Below are 18,772 nucleotides of genomic sequence, written 5' to 3' on the forward strand. Positions count from 1 at the left end.
AAAATTACATTAAAAAAAATTTTGTTTATATATTTTTATTGTTTCTATGGGAGCTATATTCAAAAATTTCAAAATTTCTAGTAGTAAAAGAAATCCAAAATAAATTTAATATCGAAAACAAAGTAATGGAATTACTTAAACAATTTCCACAAGCCAAAGTAATAATGACCGGTAATGAACCAAGCTTTACCTCGGTCCAATTTAAATCTTTTGCACAAAGGTGCGGTTTAATTTTATATACGCAGACCCGAGGCACAGTACCTCAAACGGACAAGTTGAAAGGGCACATTCTATATTAACAGAATTAGCTCGATGCATTAAAGAAGAATTTAATTTAACTGACTATTCTGAAATAGTAATTAGAGCAGCTCAAGAATATAATCAGAGCATTCATTCATCAACGAACCAAAAACCATTTAACGTGCTATACAATAAAATAGAGCACGAAAATATTCCTCAAATTTTAAAAAATACACAAGAGAAAATGTTAGAAACACATAATGATAACAGAAAAGAAAAACAATATCATGTAGGACAGGTAGTTTATGAAAAGAAACACGGGGAAAGAAATAAACTTAAAACTAGATATCAAAATCAAGTAGTTAAGGACAATGTACCTAACAAAATAATAATCCACAGTAGAAATAGAATTATTCACAAAGACAATATAAAATTCTATATTTATATATATTTATATTATTTATATATTATTTTTTTTTACCTTTTCCGGAAAATGTTTTATCAGGTGCTCATACTACACCTTATTTTATTAACAAAATCAGAAATAATTGACTTTACAAGTCACGAGTATGTTTTATTTAAGGACAATAATGACGTATTGACGTATGATTCATACGTAGATTTATTTCACGTAACTAACTTAAGTTTTTATAAAGAAATAATAAAATTGGAATCAGACAATATAAAAAGGGATACTAATAAAAGATCACAATGGGAAATTAAATATGACTTAGAAGTAATCGAATTAATTTTATCACAATTAATTTCAACTAGATCAAAATGGGGAATTAATGAGTTAGGCACTATGTGGAAAGGGTTAGAATAGTACAGAATAAAATCAATGAATTAATTGAAAATAATAATAAGCAATCTATTATCAATTCCAAATTGTTCAAATAGAATCTCTTTCTGATGATTTTAAAAATGTTTTTATTGATCAAGATTTACCATTGCGAAAACATCGCTTACGATTATAAACATTTGATTTGCAAAATTGAATTGATAAATCACACTTGCGAAAATTGATTTTATTGATCAAGATTTACCACTGCGAAAACATCGCTTACGATTATTAACATTTGATCTGCAAAATTAGATTGACACAACCACACTTGCGAAAATTGACGTTTTTAATACCAAAATTTTAAACAGTGATGACATAAAGGAAATATTAAAACACGAACAAAAACCACAAATTAACGCTGACTTAATAAAGAACTTTTAATAATTTATATAAAACACCAAATTATAAAAAAACAAATGCGAAATATATCACGCCAGAGCGATTTCTCAAATCGATGGGAAACTAGTATTAAGCAATCAAGTCACAAAATGCGCAAATATGTTTTGTGAAATGTCTAACTCTAAGAATGAACTTTTTAATAATTATTGCACTTTAATTAAGGAAATTTTTTGTTTTACCCGATTATTAAATGGTGATAAATCAACTTGTAAAAAAATAAAAGAAAAAAATAAAAAAATAGACATCTACAAGATGGTGCCATTCTTATAGTTACAATATTGTTAACAACTCCCATTTGAACGGGTCATATTTCACAACATTTAATGGTACAACCAAAATTAATACTATCTCGTATACCAATTTGGAAAACAAAATTCTTGACTACATAAAATGATGAAATATCCGATTAAATTTTATCAAATAATTCTGAACTCTCTTTAGAAATAAATCCTTTCATTAAAATCAATAATACTTAAATATCACTTACCTTTATATTATTAATTTTAATCATTTTATATTGTAAGAATGCGATTGCTCGTGTAGCCGCAGGGAAAACTAGCTAAAATTACACAGCCCGCGTAGTCGCAGGGAAAACTAGCTAAAATTACTCATTCCGCGTAGCCGCAAGGAACCTTGACCCCTGAACCCCGTGTAACCGCAGGGAACCTGATTATGATCACCACCCCGCGTAACCGAAGAGAACCTGACTATGATCACCACCCCGCGTAACCGCAGGGAACCTGACTAAACACACCACGTCCCGCGTAACCGCAGGGAACCTGATTAAACACACCACGCCCCGCGTAACCGCATGGAACCTGACTAAGAACACCACCCCCCAAAACCGGGGGAACCTGACTATGATCACCACGCCTCGCGTAACCGCAGGGAATCTAAAATACATTCACTTTTCACAGACTAACAATTGGTTAATCTATTATATCCTCGCATAAATATTATATCCTCCTAAATAAATGCACAAATAAAGGAATTTTACCTGATGATAAAAAATATAACGTATAATTAAATACCCTCTTCCTTCTAATGCAGATGAATCAGGAAGATTCGTAGCTTTTTGCAACTATTGCAGACGTTTTATACCAAATTTTTCTCACTACTCAAGACACTTAACTCACCTTTGCAAGAAAATTGTTACATTTAATTGGACACCTCAATGTCAAAAAGCCTTTGAATATCTTAAAAATGCATTAATTCAACCAACCCTCTTACAATACCCAGATTTCAATAAAGAATTCAGTATAACAACAGATGCCAGTAAGCAAGCTTGCGGAGCAGTTTTAACCCAGTCTTATGATGGGGTAGACCTCCCAATAGCAAACGCCTCTAGAACATTTACAAAAGGCGAAAGTAATAAGTCAACATTAGGCTGTAAATCATTTCAGACCATATGTTTACGGCTTTTAACATATTTATTTTCAATGAAAAACCCAACTTCTAAATTAACAAGAATGAGACTAGATCTAGAAGAATTTCAATTTACAGCAGAGTACCTAAAGAGAAAGAACAATTATGTGACAGATGCCTTGTCAAGGATAAGCATCGAAGAGCTTAAAGATATTAATAAATACATTTTAAAAGTCACTACTAGATTCCACAGTAGACAGGAAAATAAAGACTGCGCAGTTTCAAAATCAGATTCGGATTTGCAAAAGCAAACGACAGCTTCTAAGCCCAAAATGTTTGACGTCATTGTGACCTTGCATTTAACAGCATCAAATTGTTCCCTTAAAAATAGGAAAAAAGATATATGCAAGAATAAAAGTTCATGATATATATACCAATGGAAAATTCGATTTGGATCAATTTTTCCAAAGGCTGGAAAAAACAGCCGGTATAAATAAGATTAACCAACTTAAGATGGCACCGAGCGAGAAAATCTTTGAAATTATTTCAATAGATATATTCAACAAAATATTAATGAATTTAAGAGTAGCTCTACTCAAGCCGGTGTCCACAATAAATAACAAAAAAGAAAAAGGAGCTAAACTGTCTAGACTACACAATGATCCAATACAAGGTGGACATACAGGAATAAAGAAAACGCTAGCAAAAATAAAATAACATTATTATTGGAAAACTTGACAGGTGACGTTGCAAACCACGTTAAAAAAAGTATTCAATGCCAACAGGCCATTACAACGACACATAGAAAAACGCCCTTGACCATTACAGAAACACCTCTTAAGGCATTTGATAGAGTGTTAGTGGATACGATCGGTCCATTACCTAAATCAGAAGATGGAAATGAATACGCAGTCACCTTAATTTGTGACTTAACAAAATACCTTGTAGCCATTCCAATACCGGATAAAATTGCAAAAACTGTAGCAAAAGCTATATTTGAATCCTTTATTCTAAAGTACGGTCCAATAAATACATATATTAAGGACATGGGAACCGAATATAAGAATTCAGTAATCAATTAATTATGTCAGATGATTATGTCAAGGAATCAAAGTTCAGACTCGAGAATACATATAAAAGAGCACGATCAATGATTGAACAAAATCCAAAACGCCAAAAACATATATACCTATATGACAAGAATACTAAAGATTTTAAATTATATTTAGGAGATAAGGTTTTATTAAAAACCAAAACAGGTCATAAATTAGATAACCAGTATTTAAGACCCAATGTACTAATTGAAATCAATCCAAAAGTTAATGTAAAAATAAAAGACATTAAGAATAAACAGCTGATAGTACATAAAGATAGTTTAAAACCGTTTAATTCATAGAACATATAACTCTTAAATTTTATTAAATTTTATTAATTTATTAATTATAATTTTAATAAAGTTTTATTTTTTAACAAAAACCGCACTACTTAATTAATTTTTACTTCATTAAAAAAAAAATCAATTTTATTTATTTTATTAGCATTTTAATATTCCTTTATATTTTATTACATATACATTATTTGATTTTATTTCTAAATTTGCAATGGTATGGCCATAGCTAACAACAAAAAAGGTATAACATCAATAAACATAAAAAATTTTTTTTAAGGATTTATCGACGCCGACGTCATTGCTTTAACTGAAACATGGCTAAATTCTTCGGTTTCCGATTTAGAAATATTCGTTGATAAGTTTGTTATCTATAGAACTGACCGCATCTCCCTGAGCGGTGGCGTGTTGATTGCAGTTCACAACTCACTTTCATCGGAGATTTTTCCTTTTAAACACCCTCTTTCCATTGAATTCGTTGCAGTTAAAATTAATATCAATAACATTAATATTTATATAACTTGCTCTTACATTCCTCCTAGATCTGATACTTCTCTCTATTTAATGCACCTGTCTGCCATTCAATTAGTATCCTCTTCTATTGCCGATGAGGACCACCTTATTATAATGGGAGATTTTAACATATCTAACGTGTCTTGGATCTCTTCATTGGACTCCAATCTCCTTTTTGCCGAAAGCCAGCACGACTTTATCGACGGCCTGACGAACTTGTCTCTGGGCCAGATAAACTTTGTAAAGAACCATATGGATAGACTTCTTGACATAATATTTGTTAATAACGACACTCTAGCTAGTCCTCAGAAGCCCTCCCTTTTCTCTGCCTTGTTGAATGTTGAGATCGTTGCAAAAATTCAGACTAAGGCGGCCTTACCCTGATAACATCCCTAGCTGTGTTCTAAGAAACTGTGCCGAAGCTCTGTCTAGGCCAATCACTTTTCTATTTAACTTATCTTTATTATCTTCAGAGTTCCCGAGAATTTGGAATGAATATTTATTATTGCAATTCATAAGAAAGGCTCAAGGTCCGAAGTCGAAAATTATCGTGGTATAGCCAAACTTTCTGCCATACCTAAGCTTTTTGAACAGCTGGTCACTTGTCAACTTCAACATACATGTGCACAGAATGACTTTGTAAAACAATGGTCGACAACTACTAATCTTCTCGAATTTTCTACTCTCATCCACCGTAGTTTCCTAAATAAATGCCAAACTGACGTTATTTTTACTGACTTCAGCAAGGCATTTGATTCAGTATGTCTGGCCTTCTCCTTCATAAACTATCTCATCTTGGTTTTCCACCTAATTTACTTAACTGTATTTCGGTCTATCTTTCAAACAGAACTCAACGCGTTCTCTTCAATAACCAACTTTCCTCCGTCGTAAATGTTTTTTCTGGTGTCCCCCAAGGAAGTCATCTGGGGCCACTACTTTTCGTTCTTTTTATTAATGATCTTCCAAAAGTAGTGTCATTTGCCTCTACTCTTATGTATGCGGACGACGTAAAAATTTGCCCATCATTCTCTGACCAAATGTCATACCTTCGCCCACAGTCGGACATGGATCAATTACAATTATGATGTTCCAACAATTTTTTGCTTCTTAACCACGCTAAATGCAAATATTTGTCCTTTTACCGGACTTCAGCCCACATACACTCTTACCATCTTGGAAACTCTACTTTAGATCGTATTACGCAAGTAACTGATCTAGATGTCCTATTTGATAGCAAGTTATGTTTCAAAAGCCATATTTCTGTCATCATTGGTAAAGCTAAGGGTGTTTTAGCCTTCATAATGGGGTTACAACAAAGACTCTTTACATTTCCATGGTTCGTAATATTTTGGAATACTGCGCATGTGTTTGGAGCCCTCAATATATTGATCAACAAAAATTAATCGAGTCAGTCCAAAAGCAATTTTTATTATTTGCTCATCGACAGCTGAATTGGGACCCGGTGACGCCATCCAAAAAATTCAAAGTCAATATGTTCTTCACATTCACATATTTTTATATTTCAATTTAACTATCATAAGCAAATTTTGCATTTACTCATAAAACATTTTTAAATATTTCGCTGCAAAGTCGAACAAGTGCGAAACTTCTCCTTTGAACATTTATATTGCAGGTATTTTATTATTCATTTTTTTAAAGAGACTATTGGCGCTTTTAAATTATTCAAAGAATATAAAAAAATGTAAAAGAAACAATTCGTTTCATAGTCACGTATTATCAGCTCATCCGTTTCTATCGCTGTCGTGTGCAACAGTGACAAATAGCATATGTGGTCAGTGAATCCTAGGTTTTAGACCAATGAACGTACAATTTGGGGTCCAGACAAATATTTTGTCAACAAACCAATTTAAAACAAGAAAGAAAGCAAACTTCGGCAAGCCGAAGTTCATATACCCTTGCAGCTATTGCATGAATTAAATACTTTTGAAAACATTTAAATCATGATTTACTTGAGTATATGCTGAATAACATTGAAACTATGATGATTTGCAGCTCAAATATTAGATAGTTATTTTATATATTTTTATTATTTCTATGGGAGCTATATGATAAGGACGTCCGATTTTGATAAAATGTCAACCATAATTCTGAAATAATTAAGCATTGCTATATGTCGGAGAACTAAACAAAAAATTAAAAAACAGAAAAGTTATAATTTTTTTTTCATTTATTTTCCCGATTGTTCCTATGGGAGCTATATGCTATAGTCGTCCGATTTTGATGAAATTTACACCGTAATTCTGAAATATTTAACCATTACTAGATCTCGAAGAACTAAACAAAAAATTAAAAAACAGCAAAGTTATAATTTTTTTTCATTTATTTTTCCGATTGTTCCTATGGGAGCTATATGCTATAGTCGACCGATCCGGCTCGTTCCGACTTATATACTACCTGCAATAGAAAGACAACTTTTGGGAAAGTTTCATGCAGATAGCTTTAAAACTGAGAGACTAGTTTGCATATAAACGGACGGACAGACGGACGGACAGACGGACGGACAGACGGACGGACAGACGGACGGACAGACGGACGGACAGACGGACGGGACGGACGGACAGACGGACGGACAGACGGACATGGCTAGATCGACTCTACTAGTGATGCTGATCAAGAATATATATACTTTATAGAGTCTGAAACGTCTCCTTCACTGCGTTGCAAACTTCTGACTGAAATTATAATACACTCTGCAAGGGTATAAAAATTTGGTTTAGTAAAAGTTGTGCATTGATTTTTAAACTTTTTAAAAGTTTGTCGCGTGCTACAAAAAAGTAGAAGATTAAGGAATCGTTTTATTTTTATTTTATTACTTTATTTGTAATATATTTTTTTAATGTAGGTGAAAAGGACAATGAACGCAAAACAACATAAATGGAGTTGCAATTAAGTTTATGACATCTACACAAATTTAAAGTTTGACATTAAAAGTTAAGTTAAAAGGAAAATTGTACTTTAATGAAAATAATTAAAATAAATTTTATACACGTCTACTACAAAAGTACAAAAACAACATAAAAAGAAGGGTGTCGCATAACAGTGATTAAAATTCAATTAAAAAAAATTATTTCATATTTTAAGGTCAAACGAAATATTTTATTAAGAACGATCAATTTATAACATCTTAACATCAATTTTATTAAAATCTGCGATCACGTTTTGCTGAAATCAGTGCTTGAACTGATTTCCCAAAAAGTCACTTCTGTCTGTGTAGCGTGCGAATGTCTTTGATTTTTGTTGATATCCTGGAAACCAACTTAGAAATGATTTAAAGTTTCAGAACTTCTTCTTACTTTTATTTAAATCGGAAAAAGCGATTTCATATAGCTGCCATAGGACCGATCGAATATTTCAGCTAAAAATCGTCATACGTTTAAATTTTTTAATCATACACTCATATAAATCAAAATTTATATGTATAAAAAATATTTAATCTTGGCAATAGCGGCAAGGGTATATAAACTTCGGATTGCCGACGTTAGCTTCTTTTCTTGTTAGATTATTTATTAACGATCTCCCTCTAGTTTTGACAAAGTCGCGTGTCCTTTTGTGCGCAGATGACGTTAAGTTATGCCTATTGATCTAAACGCCTATCAAACATGGTGTTGGGAAAATCTATTGGACTTAATAGCGCTAAATGCAAAATAATGAAATTCTATCGGACCAACCAACAGGTATGCAACGTATACTGTGGGTGGTTGTGAGTTGACTAAAATTAGACAAATTTATGCCCTTGGCGTCCTTCTTGGCCCAAAACTTACATTTTTTGACCATATTTTGTCCATTGTGAATAAAGCCAGGAAAGTGCTTGGACTTATAAAAATGCCGTTAAAGGAAATGTTCCGTATGTCACAAAGATCATATTTATTTCATTAGTTTGTCCAATCCTGGAGTACTGCTCAACAGTTTGGAGTACCCATATAGACTGTGCAAAAAAACTTTTCGATATTTGCTCTACAGGGCATTAACTGGGATGCAAACCTTATCTTACCATCTTACTCTAGTAGAATTCTTCTCATTAACTTGCCATCTTTATCTAACCGTAGAACGATGCTTGGTATTACATTTATTTGTTAACTAATTCACGGGGATGTGAAGAGAGTATTGAGCTACTGGGCCGCCTACATTTCTACCACTAGGAACAATATTCCTCTTACTTTGAAACATTGTAGATCAAACTATAATATGCATGAACCATTTAGAGTACTATATAATGACTGTTTTAAACAATATCATAACATTTCATAACTATTCCCTCAGCTGAAAACTAGGGAGAAAAGCGTTTGTGTGATTTTTACGAAGTTAATCGCAAGCAGGGAAAATTTAGATTGTGAAGTGAAGCACCTATGGATGTTATCATACCTTTAAATAAATTAATTAAGTGCATTTATATATCCATACATACTACTTTACATTCCAAATTATTTACGAGTAATAATTTTAGTTTTAATTTTCAGAGATGGGATTGGAGATGGTCAGCTGAATACTTGTTCGAAATACGAAATTCCTCAATTTGACATGGTTTGTGGAGATCGGATCAAAATATCATTTATTGTAGTCCAAAAACGAATCAACACTCGATTTTTTTCGGTGAGTTCAAAACATTAAGATATCGCTTGTGCAAAACCAATTAACATTGAGAGTAAAATAGTATATTCTGTTTTTAAAAGCTTGTGTAACGCACTTATATTCTTAGTTACGTCTATATGTAAGATAAATTACCAGTGCGAGGAACATGGACTGAGAGAATTTTGTTTCGAGGCGGGGATCCCCATACATGGTTAATGCCGTCTGTCAAAGATTATCATGTCTGTTCCAGTTTTCACTCGGAAGTGGATTCGGTAACATTGGCGGATTTCCCTTTAACATAATCAAAGTTCCCTTGCTTGCTATCAAATTTTCTTGGGAAAAAATTTGATAGCAAGCAAGCGGCTGACTGCCGCTTCTGCCCCTAACCAAAGACTATGATTTGCCTAAGTTTTTTAGGCAAATCTCTGATCAACATTTGGCCCACTGCTGTTCCTAATCTTGGTGCAATATTGGTGCACACATTTAATTTCTAAAATCAGTCAAAAAACCATTGGTAGCCAAAAATAACAAATTCCACTTATTTTAAAGGCAGTGATGGAAACTGATCAACAAAAGTGTTGATAAACTCGTGAGGAAATCAGCCGAAATAATTAAAAAATTGTTGATTTGATTTTAACAATGTTTTTGCAACTTTTGGCAAATAACGAGTTGAGAAGACAACAACTGTTGCACATTAAACGCATTTTCCGTCCGGAGACATCTTTTACCGGTGCACACTGGGCCAGCAGGTCCGAGTTTTGGCCAAAAGTCCCTTTTTTTTGAGAAAAATAATAAAAAAAGGTTTGGGGCCCTGTTTAAAATACATTAAGCTAATTTATGCCAACATTTAAACGAATATCACTGAATGGATTTTTTTGGCATATTTTTAATGATTGAATTTCATGCAAAATTTAAAAATAAAATAAAAAAAATCTAGTGAAGAGATATGACTACTTAGCTGGTTGAATTTCTTGTGAAGTCATTGAAATTGTCAAGTACAATATATAATTTAGCTGGATTTTTTACTTATTTATAAAATGTCGACAAAAACTTTAAAAAATTATGTTTTTTCGCAATGCGATACTTTGCTTTAGAATTACTTTCGGGTACCCTCTGGAAATGAAAAAAATCTTTTAAAGATAAGTTTTTTGATCAATTGACTACCAAAGTCACCGGCCGCGCTGTTTTGATTTAGTTTTCGAGAATCGCAGTATTAAGTATGAACTTAATTTGAAGGATAGGCAGTTTTGAATGTTTTATGCATCCCACTGAAGCCCAATAGTATGCTGATTCTTCACACAATCATAAAATACATACGCAAAACATATAATAATGCATACACTGAAGACCCGTTTGATATCGTAAAGCATTTTAAATATTAAATAAATAAATGATTGATTAAAACTTTTGATGATGCAGAGGTAAAGTTGAAACACAAAAAATAGAAACTTTTGTTGGAATGATTATTTTACTAATATTGGCATCTAGGGCACCAAATGATGACATTTCTAAATGTTGATAAATCTAAAACCACTAAATATTTTTTAATGGCTTACATGTTTTTTGATTTTTTGTATCTTATACTTAAATGTGTGTTGAAATAAATTGAAACCCTGTTTTCTTTTTTTTTGTCTATAAATAAAATTAGCAAATATTAGAAATATTTTCCGACTTTGGATTGGCTGAACTATATCTTTTTAAAATCCTTAAAATGTTATTATAAGTTGTTTGATTTTAAGAAGATAATCTGCTTTGTTTCAACTTCTTAGCTATACAGGGAAAACATTTCAGATTTTTGGCCAAAAATTAGATTTGTGGCCCAGTGTTCGGCGGTCCAGTAGTATTTAGATTGTCTGCTAGAGCGCTCCAATTGGCATCCAAGGGCAATGTCCACACTTTTTTCCATAAACTTCATAAATAAATTAGTTTTGTTGTTGATCCGGTGGGTGATGAGTCGCCGTCGGTATCAGGAAGTTCCTTTTCTTCCTCTTAGGCGAACGGTATGTCCGCTGTTTATTGCTGGCCGGAACTGAAACTTAAAGCTAACATAATTGAACTTCAAGCGGCCACTCCAATGGGCAGTGCTTGCCGGCTATGCACGAGCATCCGGCCAGACGCTGTGTCAGCAGTTTGGCCGGCGCGATGTTTACGTAAACTGTGGTCAACAACTTTGGTTTTGCTGGCCACAGTTAACTACTCCCCCTTTTAAGTTAAGGCCGCCCTCGGTCGATCCTAAATCTGCAATCACTTCTTTTATTTGGATGGCAGATCTTTTTGCCCTACTAAGTCGCTGGTAAGTAAGACCAATGCAGATGGCCTGTTTATCGAAGGTGATGAGGTGAGTGCCATGTATCCAGACTTCTGTCCCATTGTCCACTCGAACATTGGCAGACCTGTCGTTGATGATTACGATCCCTTCGTCCACGTATGTGATTGGGTGCAGGTCGCTCTGTTGTGTTCGGTAATGCGCCATCCCACCAGCATGCAGTTCTTTGGCGCATGAACTCTCTGCCAAACGGCAGAATGTGGGTCCCGGTGACACAGAGCTGTTTTTAATGGCGTGAATTTCTCCGCCGCATTCCGCTATAATGTTGTCTGTTATCTGCAGCATTGTCTCACTATGAGCAACTGGAAAAATAGTTATCTTTTTGCATGCTAATTTTATTTTAGGAAATTTTATGATAAAATGTAAAACGTTAACGGACTGCAGAATCTTCACGGACGAAACGGACAAAAGATCCCCTATGGGAGTGTTGGTGGGTTCCTCAAGCCAAACTGATTTTAAGTCTTCGTGGTCTAAAATGTTCGGACTAACAATATTAATTTTGGCAAGGGTTATTGCAAGCATTAAATTCTGTAATTCCATCATCAACATTCTGTTTCTAGCAAGTAGTGTCTCATATAGGTGTCCAGTGTCTACTTGTGAATTTTTGGCGGATCTCAGAATTTGATTAACGGTCGATGTTAGCTGATTAATTAAATTTTCAATTTTAGTGTTTATTTGAATTTGCCTATTGCTTGACTCAACTAACTTCATTTCGGTGAATCTGATTTTATCTAAATCACCGGCGTCTGGTGTCCCTGCTACGACCTTTAGCGCTGACCCTAAGAAATCTAGACTCCTAGTTACTCTATGATGAATGCCCAACGACTCCAGCTTTTTCATGTGGGATAGTGGAAACATGTTTATCATGTTGTCTGTTTCTTCCACCACGCGCGCATACTCCGAGAGGTTCGCTGTGTGAGTGACAAACGCGAACTCTTCCCACACTTATATTTGGCCGTCAACGATGGGGATATACTTGGCCTGGAAATAATCAGTTATGTGAGCCGACGCCAAGGATAGGAAAAAATAAGGTATGAGTCCGAACCTGTGGAATTGAACTTTAGCTATTTTTTTGTTCATCGCGAGGTATCCCACCACCAATAAAATAAACTTAAACTAAAAGGCATGCCGGTGGCAATGAAACTTATGGCTAGTACGAATTTGCGCCAAGTGGCTTAAAAGTGTAATAAAAATGGTTAAAGAAGGACATTATCTGATTGTACTATTTAAGATTGTCCTTGTGGACCACCCTCCCCTTAATGAGGACCGTGGTCCCCAGGTCCGCTTCTACAGCTCTTTCCTCACACAAGGTTGTGAGTATATTTCCTAAACTTTTGTTGAACTTTACGAAAACTTTTTCTCCAACTTCGAAGACCCTATTCTGCCGAGTCGCGTTCTCCCTGTTTCTTAGCGCTTCCTGTGCGTTTTTTATCTTTTCCCGGACTTCTGTTTGTAAGTCGTCCGAGTTCGCCTGCACAACATCAGCTGGTCTTTTGTCAATGACCGTGTGGATTGATTTGTTGTACCTGGTAGTGGCTAATAGAATTATTTCCAAGGTGTCGGGTATTCCGGTGTCGATTTTTAAACATCGACTGAGTTCCGATAGGGTACTATGGAACCGCTCTACCTGCTCGTTTGAAACACTATGAATAGGCGGTGCATTTGCAATGCTGACGCCAAAATGATTATTGAGCAAGGTTGAGATTGTCTGCGACTTCAACGATGGTTCGTTGTCGCAATAGATTACCCTAGCTTTTGGAAAATAATTCATCAGCTGAAGTTAAGCTGGTTTAAGATCCTCAATGGTCCTTGAGTGGACGTGTTGCTCGACAGCAAATTTCGAAAATTTGTCGATGCAAGTGAGAAAATATTTCCAGTCGGTGGAGTATATGTCTATGTGCAATATTTCTCCTATATGAAGTGTCTCACCCAACTCGTGTTTTTTTGGATGTCTGTCATATTTGGCTCTCGCGCATGTCTTACAGTTTGAGACGATTTCGTTGGCAAATTTTGCCATCTTCGGGAAGTAGTACTCAGAGAGCACTTGCTTCACATTTTCCTGGGCCGATTTATGGGCCCTATTATGCTCAGCTGTGATAATTGTCTGTTACTCGGTTTTTTTTTGCAGTGCCAGAATTTTGTTGCTGGAAATTGTGGAACCAGCTGGTCCTGTACCATGGCCAACGTGTGTAGGTCACAATGGATGGCGTTTACGCCATTAGGAACGGTAATATCTGCGATTTCTCTGTACAATGATTCTTTGCAAGAGAAGCTAACTAAGTGACGCCTTTTGTTCCCAAACAGTATGAAGCTGCGTTTCAATGGGGTGCGCGCCTCTTCGAGAACCAATTGGTTCTGAAAGCAATTCAGTGGTTTGTCCGTAGAATCAATGGTGTGGGTCAGGGAGAGTTCGCATGATTCAGCTTCCTGCTCATCCATGGCATTGAGTTGTTGTCAGGACAGCGCGTCCGCGACCAAGTTCTCTTTGCCAGGCTTATAAAAAAATACGCGCACCTGACTCATCGATGCGCGCCTTCCACCTCTTGATTTTAGCGTTTGGATTTGACTCCGAGACCGCAAAGGTCAAGGGCTGATGATCAGTAAAGATATTTATGTCTTTTACTGCGTACAGATAGTGCCGTAATTTAGCTAATGCCCAAATAATAGCTAACAATTCCCTTTCATTTGTAGCATAATTTCTTTCCCTGTCCTTCAATGTCCTTGAGATCATTGTGATAGGACGACCCTCTTGGGACAATACCGCGCCAATGCCATAGGCCGATGCATTTGTCGTTAGATCAAATGCTTTTTTAAAATCGGGGTATCTTAGCATGACGTCTTTAGATGCCAAGATATTTTGCAGCTTCTGAAACGCTTATTGCTGCGCCTAAGAGAATGGGACCGAAATGTTCCGTGACCTATGTCTACTAACCGTTCCGTTTTCCCCTTTCAATAAGTCCGAAATGGGTCTTGCTATTGCTGCAAAGTCCTTTATGAAACATCGGTAGTAGCTCGCCAGGCCAAGGAATGATCTGACTTCAAACACGGATTTTGGTTCCGGGAAGTCTTTAATGGCTTTGACCTTCTCTGGGTCGGTTGTTGCACCAATGCTGGTGACTATGAATCCCAAGAAGCCTACGCTTTTTTAAAGAAGCGTGATTTTTCTACAGACACCCTCATGTTTGCTTCGTAGAGGTTCTTTAGAACCCAATCTACGTGTGTGACATGTGATTCTTCATTTTCAGAAAAAATAATCACATCATCCACGTATACGTGACAAAATTTGCCGATTTGCTCTCGCAAAATGTCGTCGATTGTCCTTTGACAAATGCTGGCAGCATTTTTCAGACCAAAAGAGAGTCTGTGAAATTCATATTTCCCTCCGTTTACCGAAAAGGAAGTTTTTTCGCGATCACGCTCTGCGAGCATGATCTGGTGGTATCCTGACTTAAGGTCCAAAGTTGTAAAATATTTGGCCTTGCCTAGGTTTCCCAATATCATGAGATATTTGGCATGGGGTACTTGTCAGGTACCGTTCTTTCATTTAGCTTGCGAAAGTCAATTACTAGTCGCATGTTTTTGTTGCCCATTTCATCAGTGCCCTTCTTGTCCCCTACCCATATTGGGTTGTTGTACGGAGACACTGATTTTTGGATTATGCCGTTGCCCAATAGATTTTGGATTTCCTTGTTAACAAAATCGGCCGCCCCCATGGGGTACGGATACAGTTTTGCATAAATAGGTTCTTCATCTATTGTTCTTATTGTGGCTACTACCGAAGTGTTATATGGTAGTGCCTCAATGGGGTCTGCAAATGCCCTTTTTCTGCTTTTAAGCATTTTTATAAAGGCATCTTTGATTACAGGGGGTGCATCAGAGCAATCTACGTTAGTAAAATTGACATCAGCACAGGTATGGAAGGAAATTTCTTCGACTTCCGTACCCCATTTAAGACTCCCAGATTTTAAGCAAAGCGATGCCCCAGCCTGTGTTAACAGGTCGAGGCCGATTATCCCATCGAACGTTGATAGGTCTGATAGAATAAAGAATGTTGCTTTTATATTGAAAATTGAGACAAGGCATTTCTGTGTTATTTGTGTTGCGCCATGGATTGAATGAATATTGAAAGGGGCTTCTACCGGGCGGACCCCTTTTAGCCCCTTGTAAGGTCTAATAAAGTTTTTAGACGCGCCCGTGTCTATGAGGAATTTCATGGAAGCCCCTGCTACTCTTCGTCTGAGGACGGGTAGCAGGGATTTTCCCCTAAAAAATTGATGGAATCCGAATCATAATCTTCAATGGCATCGTCATCAATTTTTGCCGCTGCACTGGAGGATGCGCTAGAATAATTTTTGTCACTTTGAGTGACATGATTAACTCATTTTTTTTTAATAGGGCCTGAACGGCCGGACGTAGCCGGTTTCCCGGCTACATCCATTACAACGTCATTTTTTCAATCAATTTGTAAGACAGCTTAAGTGATCCCAATTATTAAACCTAATAAAGATTACAGGCCCATTTCCAATCTACCCTGCCTAGCTAAAGTTCTCGAAAAATTAATGTCCTTACAAATGCAGACTTCTTGAACGGAATTCGTTTCGCCTAAGTAGTCTGGCTTAAAAAAAAAGAGCTCTATAAGTGCAATAACAGACATCGTTGAAGACATTCGCTGCCAACTAGACAACAATTGTGCATTCTTAACATTCTTAACTCGCATTGACCATAGCAAAGCATTTGACTCAGTGAACTACTACATTCTGGCGTCAGATCTCCGTGCGACAAATCTCTGCCCTTCTAAAAACGACATATCTCCGCGCGAAAATATTTCGTTTTTAAACGACACTCCGCGCGGAGATATGTTGTTTAAATAATAAATATTTTACCGTCACGATTCAAAGAAAAACCTTGTTATTTCTTATGTATTACTTCAAACTGTTTTTTTTGGATTTAGTTGATTTCTCTTACTTAATTGTAAATAAAAACATTTCGAATTGCCCCATCAACAGTTTGATTACATTTGGGAAATTTCGGTTTCTAATTTCCACTTTCATCATCTTCAATGTCATAGTTTTTCAAGGAATTATTTTCGACAATTTTATCCCAACATAAGCCGCAAATATTTACATGATTACATGGTCGCAGCAAAACAGATTTATGCTTCAATAAGCACACATTACATGGGTTCATTTGGACGATAGCAATCTCCGAAAACTGATTTAAATTGGAACCTTCTGAGGAAATAGATGATATTGAAGAATTAAGCTCAGACGAATTAGTTTCCGTGTCATCCACACTGTTAAAGATATCCTGCTTCTGAAGAGGATCTTTTAGGCTAACCGTGCGAGTTAAAAATCCCTGAATATCTATTTATCTGTTCTCAAACAACTCCATTGCGTCCATGATTTTTTGAGCACGATTCTGAAAAAAATAATTGTTCCTAGGTGTAATTATCTCTTCATATTGGTTGATTTTCAACACCGCCGTTTTGAAACAGGAGGGAGAATTCGCGGTTTTTCTCAAATTCTGCATTAATTAAACTTTGTACAAATTAAAAAAAATGATCTTTTGCTCGAATCTTATTGCCTAAATTCAGACATTTCATTTTAACATTTTTTCGAATACGTACGTCTTTTTTGCATTTTTTTGCATGCTTGTGCAAAATGGAATCAACAAGCAAAAAAGTTCATTGAGGTGCAATTTTTTTAGAGCGTCCGAAATAAAAGGTGCATTTTTTATACATATACAAATTCTAGTTGCACAGTTCAGTTTTTCGCGTCATCAGTACGAATATAAAAGGCGTTATCTAAAGCAATAAAAAAATACAATAATCTATTTATATCAACTAAAAGAAATAATTTACTTTCTGCATACGTTTAATGTAAAGTATTAAAAGTTACCGAAAACCTCCAACAGGACAAACTTTAATAGTGGCATCAATGAGATAATTTCGATTTTGCTCCTCAATTTTATTTTCAATTAAGCCAATCATTTGGTCTGAAGAAAAAATGCAGTTCGCAAATGAGCTTGATACTTTTTTGAAAAAACGTTGTGGAAAATTTCCTTTGGTCATACCAAAAAGGCTAATGACTTTTTCATCTTTAAACATTAAACGAACGCTCTCTGGGATTGTCGGAGACTTTGGCAAGAATGACTGCCATATTCTTTATAGAGTTCGTTTGACAGTGTCATAGTTGACCTCAATTTCCTCACCTTTGTTTTTATTAATGAAACAGAAAATTTAAGATAGGAATAATTCAATTTTAATATCGAATATCAATTTTAATATCGAAATGTATATTGTGCAACCAACTTTATCTACATAAAAGGTACATACACAAATATGCATGCATGGGCTGTTTTTTTCACGTTTTAATTTTAATAAAAGCGCCACTGATTTCATTTATGAATCAATAAGTAAGTCCATTTTGCTCATTCTATTCGATACTTATGAAGTTCATGTTTCTAAAAATTTAAATATTAAAAAATATGTTTATTTTATATTAGCTTTTTAGAATTGTTATATTTACAACAAATTTTTACTTTCAGAATCTGTCAAAATACTTATAACTTTAATTTGCTTCATTTAAAAATTGTCAAAAACTTCCAAGAACATCATATAAGTATTCAATAAGACTGAGCCAGATGGACTACTTATTAAATATATCTGAGGGCTTAGAAAATTAAATTAAATCAAATCTAATTAAAACTAAGTTATGATATCGAGAAAACGGTTATATGAAACATTTTTGCACGGAAATTAAATGCAAACAGTTATTGTACAAGATAGAACACAAATCTATATTCTTGCATGATTTTTTTTACATAAAATGTCGTTGTGTTTCTATCGTTTCTGTCAAATATGTAAAGAAACATGTAAAGAAACATGTAAAGAAATAAATTAAGAAATAAATAATAAAGATATATAAAGAAATATATAAAGAAATATGTAAAGAAATAAATAAAGAAATAAATAATGTTTAAAACGTAAAACGTTAAAACGTTCCTATGGCAGCTACAGATATCGTTCTCCCATTTGCATAAAATTTAAAGCATAGTTCTGAATTATTTTACCGTTACTATATCCAAATAATTAAAAAAAAGTTAAAAA

The sequence above is a fragment of the Drosophila elegans genome, unplaced genomic scaffold (assembly GCF_018152505.1).
Source record: "Drosophila elegans isolate 14027-0461.03 unplaced genomic scaffold, ASM1815250v1 contig_288, whole genome shotgun sequence".
NCBI lineage: Eukaryota > Metazoa > Arthropoda > Insecta > Diptera > Drosophilidae > Drosophila > Drosophila elegans.